Consider the following 14,765-nt stretch of genomic DNA (forward strand, 5'->3'; position numbering starts at 1 on the left):
TTCCTAATGTGGCTAAAGTATATATGGCAATTAATAATTTTGAATAATAAAGATTTGATAAAAAATAGTGTATCTTCTATCATATTTGTTTAATTTTAAGCTATTAAATAAATTAAATAACCACAATAACCATATAATAAAAATATAGATTTTTATGTATATGTTATATTTTGAATTTTTACAAACGGGTATAAATTACTAAAACTGTTAAAAGTCTTACATTCAAATTTTATGATCCATGGTTTAAAATTTTTGTTATGACAAAATACAAACGATTACAAAAATTATATAAGTAAAAAGTCTAATTTAATTAATTAATAAGATTAATATATATATCATTTTAAATTAAACTATAAACCTTATAAAATACAATATTTTAGTTTCAAAATTTGCTTTGAACAATTTTTTTGAACGATCATTGACAACTTATTTTTTTTTAATTATAAATTACTAAAACTATTAATCCCACAATAAAAATTTTGTTATCAGTAATTTAAATTTTTTACTATAAAAGATACAAATGATTAAAAAACTATATGAGTATAAATTAGTATTTAATAGACATTAATATTAAAAATATACTAAAATATATTATCTATGTTAGTATCATTTAAATTTAATAACATATCCTATCAAATAAAAAAAAATTTGGATTAATACAATTGATTTATATGTTTGCACCAATTTAATTATATTTTTAACAGTTACTGACTTTTAATTATTTAATATATATTTATTATTTTATAATATGTAAAAATATTTAATACATAAAATAATTTATATATATAATGTTGATTTCGCGCAAGGCGCGGATCTTAACCTAGTTATGTAGTATATAATAGCCACAAATAACATTTTTTTAAAGAAATGATCAACAACAAAACGCACAAGCTTTGACCAATACAACAGAAACAAATAAAATTCTATAAATTATTTGCATCTCCTCATTCTCTGCATACCATACATCTTAACAACGATTCAAAAAAATTTCAAATTTTCTATTTGGTTCAGATATATTTGGTCAGTGACAAATATATATAATTGTTTCTCTTTGATTTTAATGCGAGCGTACCGTATAACCTTCTGCCTAGTCTTATGTACAACATCATAGAAAATATCGTCTGCGAAGTCGACATACCAGATAACAATTGTCGGAGACACATTGTCATTGATAGCAGCAGCAAAATGAGTAAATATTCTAAATTGTCTTATTCTATGCTTTTTCTCTAAATTGTCTTATTCTATGTTTTTTTCTTATCAGAAAGAGTAATGAGGAATACCGACACGACAAATGTGATGGTTGTGATGGAAGTGTTCAAGAACATCATTCAACAGAATGTGAGGAATGTGATGCTCTCTTACCCCAAGAATGTGAATAGAGACATCATGCATTTAGGACGTCATGCTTGGCTTTGGACTTCTGATGAACCTGAGGATGCTGACTTGTTGCTGATCAATGGAGGACGACAACACTATTAGAATATGGGTGTTTCAGTTGAGCATCAAACTTTAAACGCACTGTATGCAACTTTAAACGCCGTGTATGCATCTGTACCTTCTCTTTGATCATACTGTTGATTATGAAAACTTATGACAGTTCAAAAGGTGGTCTAGTCCCATATTCATTAGATAATTAATGATACAAAAATGAATCCATCTTTGGGATTGACCAAGTTAGGATTCTCAAGTTCCAAGTGTCCCAAAGACCGACTGTGACAAGTGTTTTTACTTTATTCTTTTTAGAATTAGAAAAAGGCACACCATTACGTTTCAAAGAATGTGGACATTCTCCGCAACCTAATCATCATCCAGTGACCACTAATCCAATCATATCTACTCTCTAGTGGGTGACCATTGACCAATATTGCAAATCATTTGATTCAGAAACTTAAGAGCTATCAGTTACAGAGTCATTTACTTAAATCCCTGTTCTATATGCAATTCATCAAGAATCGCTGTCTTTCTACAAACTGAGTCAATCATGAAATGGCTAATCGTAGGTTCAATGGCCATGAGAGGTTCGGTTCATCAATGTTCAAACAAAAAAACTTTAAGCCACTAAACAAAACAAACCATAATCCAGACGCGAAAAATGATGCTAAGAGGAGGCATACACACTAACTGATTATTACCATAAGCTACTTACCTACTTACTTCCTCAAGAGACATCATATTGAGGAGTTTCATTCTTGTTTAAATGTTGGTTCCTTCTAACAGAGAAGAAGAAGAAGGACCAAGAGAGGTGAAAGTAAGGATTTTCGTGAGTCAATCAATGTCTTGAACTTAAAGATTTATAGACACTCGCATGACTATACACAACAATGAGAAGCAACACACATAGAACTGCAACTATCATTCTTCCATGTGCTGATGTGCATTGTTATTATTCTCTGTACGCACAAAGTTTTTTTGCTTAAAAAATGTTATTTGAGCTTAGTCATCTACTCCTCTTCGATCTTATACTATATTACCAAAATATAATGTTAATAAAACATATATTCCTAGATGATAAAACTGGTGGTGATTGTTAGCTTGAAAATCATTTATACTATTAAAGGAGAATCTTAGGATTCTGTCCTTAGTTTTTGAAATTATTTACAAACTTATGCCATTTCTTTTTTAAAAATAATTTTATTATTAATTTTATGGTAATTATTTGATGAACACAAACAAATATTTCTTATTTACCTTAAATGAAATTCTACCACTTAATTACTTGGAGTTTTCGAAAACAATATCTTTTATATTTTGAGAATCTACAACCTCTTATCGGTGTCGTCATTCTGGTCTTTTATTGTTCTTACGAAAATCTAAACACTTATTATTAATAGTGTGCTTTACAATATCCCCTATATATTAATTCAGAAACATTTGAAAATATGTAACATCAATTTTGTAATAATTAAAAAAAAAACTTCTTGCTTATGTGTCAATCAATTAGGTAGTTAATTAATCCTACGTGTCAGTCTCACATTGAAATTGAAAAACATGTTGGTCCAATTTGATTTTGATATCTCACAAGAAACATTTAATACCAACTATATGATATCATATGATATTAACTAAAGCAAGGTGGCTATTTATTATATATTATTTTCTTAAATAAAACCTACGGAATTATCTAATGTGATTATGATATATATTGTAATTAATGATTTTAAATAATGAAGATTTGCTAATAATTGTATGCTTTCTATCATTTTTTTTAATTCTTTACTATTAATATAAATTGCACAATTACATTAATCATATATTAAAAATTTAGATTTTTTTGTATATGTTGTATTTTGAAAATTTCAAAAAGAGTATAAATTACTAAAACTGTTAAAAGTCTCACATAAACTTTTATGATCAATGTTTAAATTTTTTTCTATAATACGATACAATGATAATAAAATCATATAAATAAATAATTTTATTTTAATAGGTGCTTATGTTAATATATATATATATATATATATATACTTCATATCGTTTAAATTTAATTATATATCATATACGATAGATAAGATTGATTGTTTTGATTTATTTATTCTAAAATGGTTGCGAATAAACAAGAGCGGTCATTTGATTTATATGTGCAAGCCAATTTATTACATAATAGTAATTGATTTCTTAGTTATTTAATATATAATTATTATTTTATTATTTCATATTATGCAGAAAAATATAAAATAAGTATTTATTCTGCACTAGGCGCAGATCTTAACCTAAGTATGTATCTCTTTAATAATTTTGAATCTTAAACATTTTCTAAATATCAGACCAAAATAAAGGAAAAAAATGAGAATAAACTCAAAAATCAATATTTATATCGAGGAATAACTAAAATGACACAAAAAAAAAAGAAAAATATCGAAGATAGATAGGATTGACACGTGAACGTAAACTTCTCATAACCATAATTAGTTTTTAAATTGCTAAATCATGATATAAAACCGAGCTGACATAGTTTCATTGTAACCAAATAGTACGCATGAGATTCTTCGACCTAAACGTTAGGTTTTTATGCGATAAATAATTTTTTGACCTAAAATATTTTTAAAAATGAGATCAGTTCATTAGTAAACAAATTATGTAATTAACAAAAAAGTTTTTAAAAAATTGTTTAAGGGCCAAATATATTAATTCGATTAATAATATATATTTTTTTTCTATACGATATTTTTTAAATAATTTTCATATAAATTTACCATGCGCAAGATGCAAATCTTATCCTAGTTATTGTTGTTATACTGTTTTCGCTAGATATCGTCATCGAAAGACATGCAACATAGGAGTCTACACGGTCAAACGACAAAAATGTTGAGGCCTATGTAGAAAATGGATATAGCTATGATACTAAGTTGTTTTGATCAAACAAAAATTAGTTATTCTTGGATTCACCCATAGGTGAACCCGTAGATTCATGGATCAATAGAAATTAGTTATTTTATATTCAGTATCATTTAAAAAAGCAAACAAAATATTGTTAATTTATATCATGATTTTAAAATAAATAAAAAAAATAAAAAAAATAAAAAATAGTACTAGTTGCAGAAAAAGAATTTTTTAAAATATTTTTAAAATATTTTTAAAGTTGTCTGCAAAACACTAAACCCTAAATCCTAGACCCTAAACCATTGGGTAAATCATAAACCATTGGATAAATCCTAAACCCTAAATCAAAAACAATAAACACTAAATGTTAAAACACTAAACCTTTAATCCTAACCCTTAAACCCTTGGGTTTATTGTTTTTAAGATTTAGTCTTTAGTGTTTTTTTATTTAGGGTTTAGGATTTATCCAAGAGTTTATGTATGGTTTACCCAAGGGTTTACAGTTTGCCCAAGGATTTAGAATTTACGGTTTAGTGTTTTGCTGACGGCGTTAAAAATATTTTTAAAAAATTCTTGTCTTTTTTTTTGCAACTAGTACTACTTTTTATTTATTTTTATTTTAAAATCATGATATAAATTGACAGTATTTTATTTTATTTTTAAAAAATACTGAATATGAAATAACGAATTTCTATTGGTTGGTGAACCCAAGAATAACTCAACAAAAATTATAAACTACGGGGAGTTTATGACATGTCATTAAATATGTGAATATTACGTAGGCTCTTTTTTTTTTTTTTTCTTTGCAACATTACTTTTCTGAATTTCTTTTGCGGGAGAATACAAACGGTTCTAATGAAAAGAAGACAAGATTGACTAACTATGTTTTAGTTTGCACAACATTTTGAGTCCAACTTCATATTCCACTAAATCTAAATTGACTAAATGGTGGATAGCTTTTAGCAAGCCTATTTAGAACTTTAAATTAGATTCAAATAATTTAACTCCACTGATAAAATCCAATAAATTAAAATTATTTAATGTATAATCAGAAATTTAAACAGTATAAATATAGATATAGTAGGGTACAAATGTGAAACTCATCATTTTAAAACTATAAAGTATTTATAAATATATTTCAAAGTATGTTTATGAAACTAATCATATATTTTTTAAATGTGGGTTAAAGTAAAACTTAAAATATTACAAAATGGTTCAGCTAAACATATTATTCTTTTATTTATTTTATTATAATTAATATATGAACATATGTTATTTTAAAATTATATAAATTTTATAAATTAATGAAATACATATTAAATTTAAAATAATTCCGTTCAAAATTAAGATCATACATTATAATACGGATTAAACCTATATATTTCAGTTTGTTTTGGAAATTATTCTTCATAAGCGCAGTCGACTAATATATTGACATAAAAAAAGAAAAGCGCATATACATAAAATGTAAAAAAGAAAAGTTAAACTTTTACATATGATAAATGATGGTTCTAACAAAATCGATGTCATCTATAAAAAGTTGTGTTTTTCAATTAGAAAATAATCATATGCTTTAAAGAGCGGATGGTAATCTAGTTGTTATTAAAACAACACATGATCATGTGATAGATGTCGCATGCCTCCACGTGATCCGACGTTGAAAGCCTCTCTTCTCAATTTCGCAAAATTAGCAAACATCCAAAACTTTACACAATTAGATACTAACTGAATACATTTCTTTTAGAAGAAAGGACGAATCCTTCCTCCGTGTGTAGCTCCAAATACTCCCAGCCTTTTCCCCCAAAAAATTATATACTGAATTTTCCAATAACTACCCCCAAAATACCTTAAAATCTTATACTCCCCTCGTTTCTATAACTAGTTTTAGCAAAAAAAAATTGTTTCATATAAGTAGTTTACATATTTCAATGCATCTTTTTCATTTATTGGATATTGTGTGACCAATAAAATAATGTTAGGTTTTTAATAATTGGTTGAATTAATTGGTTAAATGACATATTCTTTTAAATAATAATTTTTTAAGTATTCTGTTTTTAAGCAAAAGTACTTACAATTAGAAACGGAGGGAGTATAAATAATCATTTTACATTTATATATTTTGGAGAACATAATTGTGGATTCACACTAATCTATGCGCTATTAGTACGCATACATATACGAATTTATTTCGGCAATGATCATATATATGATCAAATATATTCAGTTATATCGTTGTCAAATATATGTGATAAAAAATTCACGTTTCATATTTCGGGTTTATGCTATCGTATGTAAAAGGGTTTTCTGGCAAAAAAAACCTTAATGTGGTTTTGTTTTGCAAATTAATCCGCGAACTCAAAAATCCACGGGTCAACTCTCTAAGTACCAGTCAAATCGTAATATAACCCTCGATCGTATATATGTGTATTTGACTGTGTATAATTTTAACATTTTTTAATACTACGTCGTTTTGACACTAATTTTTTAATAAAAAAAATTTGTTGAACACGGGGTTCAAACCTTTAACCTTGAACACTATGTGCATGCAATATAACCATCTCGGCCAACAAATATATTTGTTTATTTAACAAACGCAATCATATAGATTTCTAAATTCATTTCGAAATGACCATGTTTCTTCTTCTTCCCTTGGACATGTTAGCTTGGGTAAATGCTTAATGAAGGTGGGGTGATCCTAGGCCTGGGCAAAATAACCGAAACCGAACCGGAACCGAACCGAAATACCCGGAACCGGAACCGGACCAATACCTGCAAATACTTGAACGGTTCCTATATTTTTATGTCCGAAATAACCAAATCGAACCGGAACCGAACCGAGAACCGAACGGATACTCAAATATATAAAAATATTAATTATATATACACATAACATCACTAAATATATATTTTTAATTTAAAACTCTATTAAAAGTACTTGGAAATAGTTGAGGATAACTAAATTATTATAAAGTATCCAAACTACCCGAAAGTATCTGAAACTATCCGGATAGTTTTATCCGAAATATCCAAAGTAATCTGAAATATCCAAAATTTTTATCTAAATCATCCTAATTATTTGACATTTTACCCTAAATAACCGATATTTTATCCAAATTATCCGAACTACCCGAATTATCCGAACCCGAACCGGATCCAAATGAGAACCGAACTTTTTTCGGATATCTTCCGGTTCCTACATTTACTATCCGAACCGAACCGAACCCGAAACTATCCGAACCAAACCGAACCGAAAATAGGTCAAGTACTAAATGGATCCTCTAGCCCCTATCCAAACTACCTGAAACCCGAAATATCCTAACTGAACCGATACCCGAAATGCCCAGGCCTAGATGATCCTTTTATTGTTACTCAAGCATTTATTTATTTTTCGATTTTCTTTACTTATAGTTATTATCTCACATGTTTTGAACAACAATCTGAATTTTTGCTTTTTGTTTTACAAAATTAACCCAAAATACCTTTGTTCTCATCTACTCGCTCAATAACTCCAGTTATGTTGTTTATATTCCTTGAAATTGAGAAAAGAAAATAAATCACTTCAATCTATTACACTTATAATACATTAACATTCTTCATCTCGTTTACAAGAAAACAATAACAAAACCTCTCAAACCAAGAAAAATAAGCCCAAAGGTTCTTTCTCAATGATTCTAATAAAATCATTAACAACATCTTTCTAAATGTCTTTCTCGAGGCATTGTATGCATGAATTGCTCTTTTTCTTAGATAAATTTTATATAATGATCCTGCTCCTATTCTTGAGTGTGAGTCACCAATAAAGATGCATTGAAAACCTTTTTTCTTCACATTAGACCATCTTCTCCCACCAAGCCAAATGATTGAGATCAATTATCCATTTGCAAGAATTCATCTTGTATGTGTGTTTGAATAAATGTGAGGGTTGGCTAAGGAACTTGTTGGTTGAATGGTCATGTAACTTGTGTAAAGATAAAAGAGTCTTGATAGGCATTGAGAAGCTAGAGTGCACTAAGAGAGTTGCTCATGCTATTTGCTATGTTTTCCTTGGGATGTTAAGTTGAAGGTTAGAAAGTGTTCTTTTGGTTATGAGCTTCCATTTTCAAACTTCTTCTCTTTGGGTTCTTAAAAGTTTACTTGTTGACAAGTAAATGACTAGTGTGGCAGAGTTGATAACTTGTGAATTTGCATGATTTTAACATCTCTGTTAGCTCATTTTAATAATTCTAGGTTGCATTTAAGTCTTAATATTGCATTTACATACATAATTGCATAAATAGGGTCTAAAGTACACACTTGAGAAGTTTGGAGTCAAATCGCAAGGTTAATCGTGCAATTTACAAAGTTTATGGCCAAATTGAGAACTATCAAGAGGTGGAGGATCATTCTGCAAATGCGAGGGGTCTAATATGATCAATTGAAAGATTCTGGGTCAATTCGAGAGGTCCTTTGTACAAATCCAAATGTTTGGGGCTGAATTGAAAAGAGAGGAAACTCGACGGACCAAGGTCGCAAATTGATAGAACATCTCCATCAAAGAAGACGATCAAAGCTTGGTCACGGAGGAGGAGCCCAAGGTTGCGCCGGCGAAGCTTGTTCTCACGGCCAGGGAAGTCGGAGGTCGCGACGGTGCCGGTTTGTCGCGAGATCCTTGTCGACAGCGAGGGTACGAGCAACTTTCAGTGGCCGAGTGAGACGACGACCATGCAGAGAAGGTTGATTTGGAGCTTCCGTGCTATGGTTGCTCACGAATCGAACTTGTGACGGAGAAGGAGGCGTAGATGCGGGTTGAGCCAAGGTCAGGGTCGTCGGAGCTTGATACAAGTGACCAGACATTGTGGCCTGAGATCGTGAGAAGAAGCTATGAGTGTAAGTCAAAGAACACGTTTTTTTTTGTTGGCCGGTGATGGACAGTGAAGTAGAAAAGAAAGGCTAGAGTTGTTTTGTCAACAACTACTTCTCACCTACCTCTCAAACTCATCCTATAAATACATGGTGCTGCTTCACGTTCAATATTATCCCAAAAACAAAAGAAAGCGAGAACAAAAGAAGAAGAGAGTGCGAGAGAAAATAAGAGAAAAAATAATAATTTGTGAGAAAAAAATCTCTCTAAGAAATTAAGTGTAATTTCTTGAGTGTATTTGGGGTCGGGTGTGAGTTGAGAGCTTGTAAAAATTTCCCGGGTTGACAATAAAAGATCTGTAGCAGGTCCGCAGACGTATGCAAGATTGGCCGAACTCCGTTAACAATTTTGTGTGTGTTTTTCCGCTCCCGTAAATTCTGGTTTACCGCAAAATTTGACTGCATATTTCCTAACAACTGGTATCAGAGCTTGAGTTACGGTGATCGGTCAAATTTTTGCGGAGTTACTATTCACGTGAACAGTAATTCGTGAATAGTGAATTTTGTCGGTAACATTGGCTTGTCGACAAAAGTGTTCTAATACACGGTGGTTCCAGAAACGATGGGAGGCGAAGACGGTTCGGCGCACAGTGTCGGAAAATTTGACGGTACAGATTATGCATTTTGGAGAATGCAAATTGAAGATTATCTGTACGGAAAGAAGCTTCATCAACCGCTGAGCAAGAAGCCTGAGAAGATGGATAAGGATGAGTGGGAGCTCCTTGACAGACAAGTTCTGGGTGTTATAAGGTTAACACTGTCGAAAAACGTTGCTCACAACGTTGCGAAGGAAAAGACCACGGAAGGACTCATGAAAGTTCTCTCGGATATGTATGAGAAACCTTCGTCAAATAATAAAGTGTTTCTCATGAAGAAACTCTTTCATTTGAAGATGGAAGAAGGTGGTCTGGTTGCCGCACATGTGAACGATTTCAACACGATTGTCAACCAACTGTCATCAGTTGAAATCGAGTTTGACAATGAAGTGCGAGCACTGATTCTGTTGGCATCTCTGTCAAATAGTTGGGAGCCGATGACGGCAGCGGTTAGTAATTTTGTGGGTACTCAGAAGCTTAAGTTCAATGATGTTAGAGATTGTATCCTTTCGGAGGAAGTTCAAAGGATAGACTCTGGGGAAGCATCAACGAGCTCTGCTTTCAACGTGGAAAACAGATGGAGAAAACCAGATAGAAATAACCGGAGTAATGGCAGATCGAAGTCAAGGAATGGACGGGGTCAGTCTAAATTCAGGCAACCGGCAGAGTGCTGGAATTGTGGAAAGACAGGTCACATTAAGAAGAATTCCCGAGCACCACCGAAGAAGGAAGACAACACTAGAGGCGGAGCCAATGCAGTGACACGTGAAATCGCAGATGCATTGGTAGTGTCTGTTGATTCCCCGAGGAAAATTGAAGCTCGTGATGCAACTGCAAATACCACCAAAGCGTCAATCTCCTATATCGATAGTCCAGTCGATTCATGGGTGCTTGACTCAGGAGCGTCGTTCCACACCACACCGCACCATAACATCATTGAAAATTATGTTGCGGGAAATTACATAAAAGTATATCTTTCTGATGGATTACCTTTGGACATCGTTGGTATTGGAGATATCAACCTGAAGATGTCAGACGGATGTGTGTGGAAGATTACAAAGGTCAAACATGTGCCAAAGTTGATGCGAAATCTGATCTCAGTAGGTCAACTTGATGATACGGGGCACAATGTTAATTTTGGTGGTGGAGCCTGGAGAGTCAAGAAAGGTTCCATGGTGGTGGCTAGAGGTCATAAAAGAGGCACTCTTTATATGACGACGAGTTATCAAGACACTGTTGCTGTTGTCGAGAATGTCAAACAGATCAAGTTGTGGCATTGTTGGTTGGGGCACATGAGTGAGAAAGGGATGAAACTCATGGTGGGAAATGGCGCTCTTCCGGATCTGAAGATGGTGGATCATCAGATGTGTGAAAGCTGCATCCTTGGGAAAAAGAAACGAGTTAATTTCTGTAAAGGAGGAAGATAGCCAAAATCTGAGAAGTTAGAGCTGGTGCACACTGGCGTGTGGGGATTCGCTCCTGTTGCATCGCTGGGAGGTTCATACTACTATGTGACCTTTATCGACGACTCCACAAGAAAGGTGTGGGTTTACTTCATGAAGAAAAAGCATGAAGTGTTTTCGGTTTTCAAAATATGGAAAGCCACGGTTGAGATTGAGACGAATCTCAAGTTGAAGTGTTTAAGGTCGGATAATGGTGGAGGGTACATCAGCGATGAGTTCAAGAGATATTGCGCTGATAATGGGATCAAGATGGAGAAGACTATTCCTGGGACACCTCAACAGAATGGAATAGCAGAAAGAATGAACTGAACCTTGAATGAGCGTGCAAGGAGCATGAGATTGCACTGTGGATTGCCGAAGACGTTTTGGGCAGATGCAATCAACACCGCAGCCTTCTTAATAAACAGAGGACCGTCTGTACCATTGGGATTTAAGATCCCTGAAGAAGTTTGGAGCGAAAGAAAGTAAACCTTTCTTATCTAAAGGTGTTCAGATGCTTAGCTTATGTTCACATTGATGATGCTGCAAGAAGTAAACTTGACTTGAGGTCTAAGAAGTGTTACTTCATCGGCTATGGTAACGCAGAGTTTGGTTACCGGTTTTGTGATGATGAAAATGGAAAGATCATCCGCAGCAAGAATGTTGTGTTCAATGAAGAAGTGTTGTACAAGGATAAGCTAAGAGAAGGCTCGGAGAGGAAAGGGTCTGGAGCTGTTGACTTAGAAGATATCCTGACACCGAAGTTGCCACAGGATACCACAATAGCATAAGAAGAAATCTCTCAAGACGAGAGTGGTGAAGCTGAAGAAAGTGATGATTCTGAAGTGGTCCCATATACACCAGTCACGGAGTTACGACGATCAAGCAGAATCATCAAAAAGCCAGTAAGATTTTCTCCATCGCTCAGCTACATTCTGCTCACAGACAGAGGCGAGCCTGAATGTTATGAGGAAGCTATACAAGTTGATGAGTCGATCAAGTGGGAGCTTGCAATGAACGACGAGATGGACTCATGGTTATCCAATCACACGTGGGAGTTAGCAGATTTGCCTAAGGAGAAAAAGGCATTGCATAACAAGTGGGTCTACCGAATTAAAGAAGAACCTGATGGGAGTAAGCGCTATAAAGCGAGGCTTGTTGTGAAGGGATTCCAACAAAAAGAAAGCGTTGACTACACTGAAATCTTCTCTCCTGTAGTCAAGATGGTAACCATCATAACGGTTCTTGGGCTGGTAGCACAAGAAGATCTGCATCTTCAACAGATGAATGTGAAGACGACATTTCTTCACGGTGATTTGGATGAGGAAATTTATATGAAGCAACCCAAAGGCTTTGAGATCAAAGGGAAGGAAAGCCTTGTTTGCAAGCTGAAAAGGAGTTTGTACGGCTTAAAACAAGCTCCAAGACAGTGGTATAAACGGTTTGACAGCTTTATTAAAGGTGTCGGTTTCTTGAGGTGTGAAGATGACCACTGTTGTTACTTCAAGAGGCTTGAAGAGTCCTACTTGATATTGCTTCTATATGTCGATGACATGCTGATAGTAGGAGCAGACTTGCACGAGATAAATAGCTTGAAGACGAAACTCTCAGAAGATTTTGCGATGAAAGACCTTGGAGAAGCAAGACAGATTCTAGGGATGAGAATCAGTAGAAGCAAGGAAGGTCTTAAGCTATCACAAGAGGAGTATGTGAAGAAAGTCCTCAAGAGGTTTAACATGGATGACGCGAAGCCGGTCAGTACTCCCCTGGCAAATCATTTTCGGTTATCCAGAGAACAGTCTCCAAAAACGGAAGAATATATGGCATATATGGATAAAGTTCCATATGCTTCTGCTATAGGCAGCCTAATGTACGCAATTATATGTACAAGGCCAGACATTGCACATGCAGTGGGAGTCGTCAGCAGATTTATGAGCAATCCAGGAAAGGAACATTGGGAAGCCGTTAAGTGGATTTTCAGATATCTAAAAGGAAATCCAAGCTTATCACTATGTTTCACGAAGTCTGAGATGGGATTGCAGGGATATGTTGATGCTGACAATGGAGGTGACGTTGACAGCACGAAGAGCACAACCGGGTATGTCTACACCTTTGGCGGTACTGCAATTTGTTGGGTTTCAAAGTTGCAGAAAATTATATCTTTATCAAGCTGTGAAGCTGAGTATGTTGCGGTAACGGAGGCAACAAAATAGATGATATGGCTACAATCTTTTCTAGAAGAGGTAGGTCACGACCAAGGAAAAAGTGTGTTATACTGTGATTGTAAAAGTGCCATCGATTTGGCAAAGAATCCGGTTTACCATGCTCGCACGAAGCACATACATCGTCTGTATCATTTCATCAGATCGGCGTTGGAAGATGAAATGTTGGTGCTTGAGAAGATACCAGGAAGCAAGAATCCGGCAGACATGCTGACGAAGGTCGTGCCGTATGATAAGCTGAGGTTGTGTGCAACCTCAGTTGGCTTGTTGGAGTAACAAGCTGGGAAGACCTGCTACATTGATCAAGATGTGAAGACAGATTGAAATCAGTCTTCAAGTGGGAGACTGTAAGTCAAAGAACACGTTTTTTTGTGTTGGCCGGTGATGGACGGTGAAGTAGAAAAGAATGGCTAGAGTTGTTTTGTCAACAGCGGAGATTGACGAAGATGAAGAATCGTGGAGGAAGCTTGCACGGCTGTGGGCTACGGTGGAGAGCTTCCACTTGAGTTTGATTCAGCGAGTTCAAAGGAGCGAGGTGCTGTGGTCGCTGTATCTCAGACGCACCTTGGAGCGGACCTGCAACGCGGGAAGAAGAAGCTGCGCATACTTGGACAAACTCGATGTCAATATCAGAGCGGCTTAGTGAAACGGGATGCATAACCCGCTCGGGAGAAGACAAATACAAGAAATCAATTGGTTGACCAGTTATCTCCGGTTTGACCCGGTTTACTTCAACTGAACCAGGACGAATTTAGACCTCTTATAAATAGTTTTAGCCTCCAAAAACCCTAATTTATCTCATTTTCTCTCAAGACTTTGTCTAAACTTGTAAAAGCTTGAATCTTTTGATAATCTAAGGAAATACTTCATCTTATATTTGTGTTTCTCTTGCTCATTAACATGATTAGCCTTGATCCTTACATGGGTTTAAGGTTTCTCATGGAGATTAGTGAGTAGTGAACTTGTGATTCATGGGTTAGGTAGATTAGGGTGATTAAGTGGATATTTAGGAAGTTTATTGTTTGATTAACATTGTTCTATGCTTGATAAGTGTTCATAATGCTATATTAGACTTGATCACTCTCATCTAGACCTTAAGTTATTTTACGCCCGGAAGATGTTTGTTAAAATGCTTGAATGAACTTAGCATTGTCTTTTACATATTTGGCCAACGGCAGTTGATGTCCGAGATGTTTAATTGGTTAGTAGACTTGTGATTTTTGCATGCTTGAATGTGTTAGCCAACGGGAGTTGATGTAAGGGGAGGTTTGAGCGTCTGATATAGT

This window comes from Brassica napus, chromosome C2 (genome assembly GCF_020379485.1).
Source record: "Brassica napus cultivar Da-Ae chromosome C2, Da-Ae, whole genome shotgun sequence".
Taxonomy (NCBI): domain Eukaryota; kingdom Viridiplantae; phylum Streptophyta; class Magnoliopsida; order Brassicales; family Brassicaceae; genus Brassica; species Brassica napus.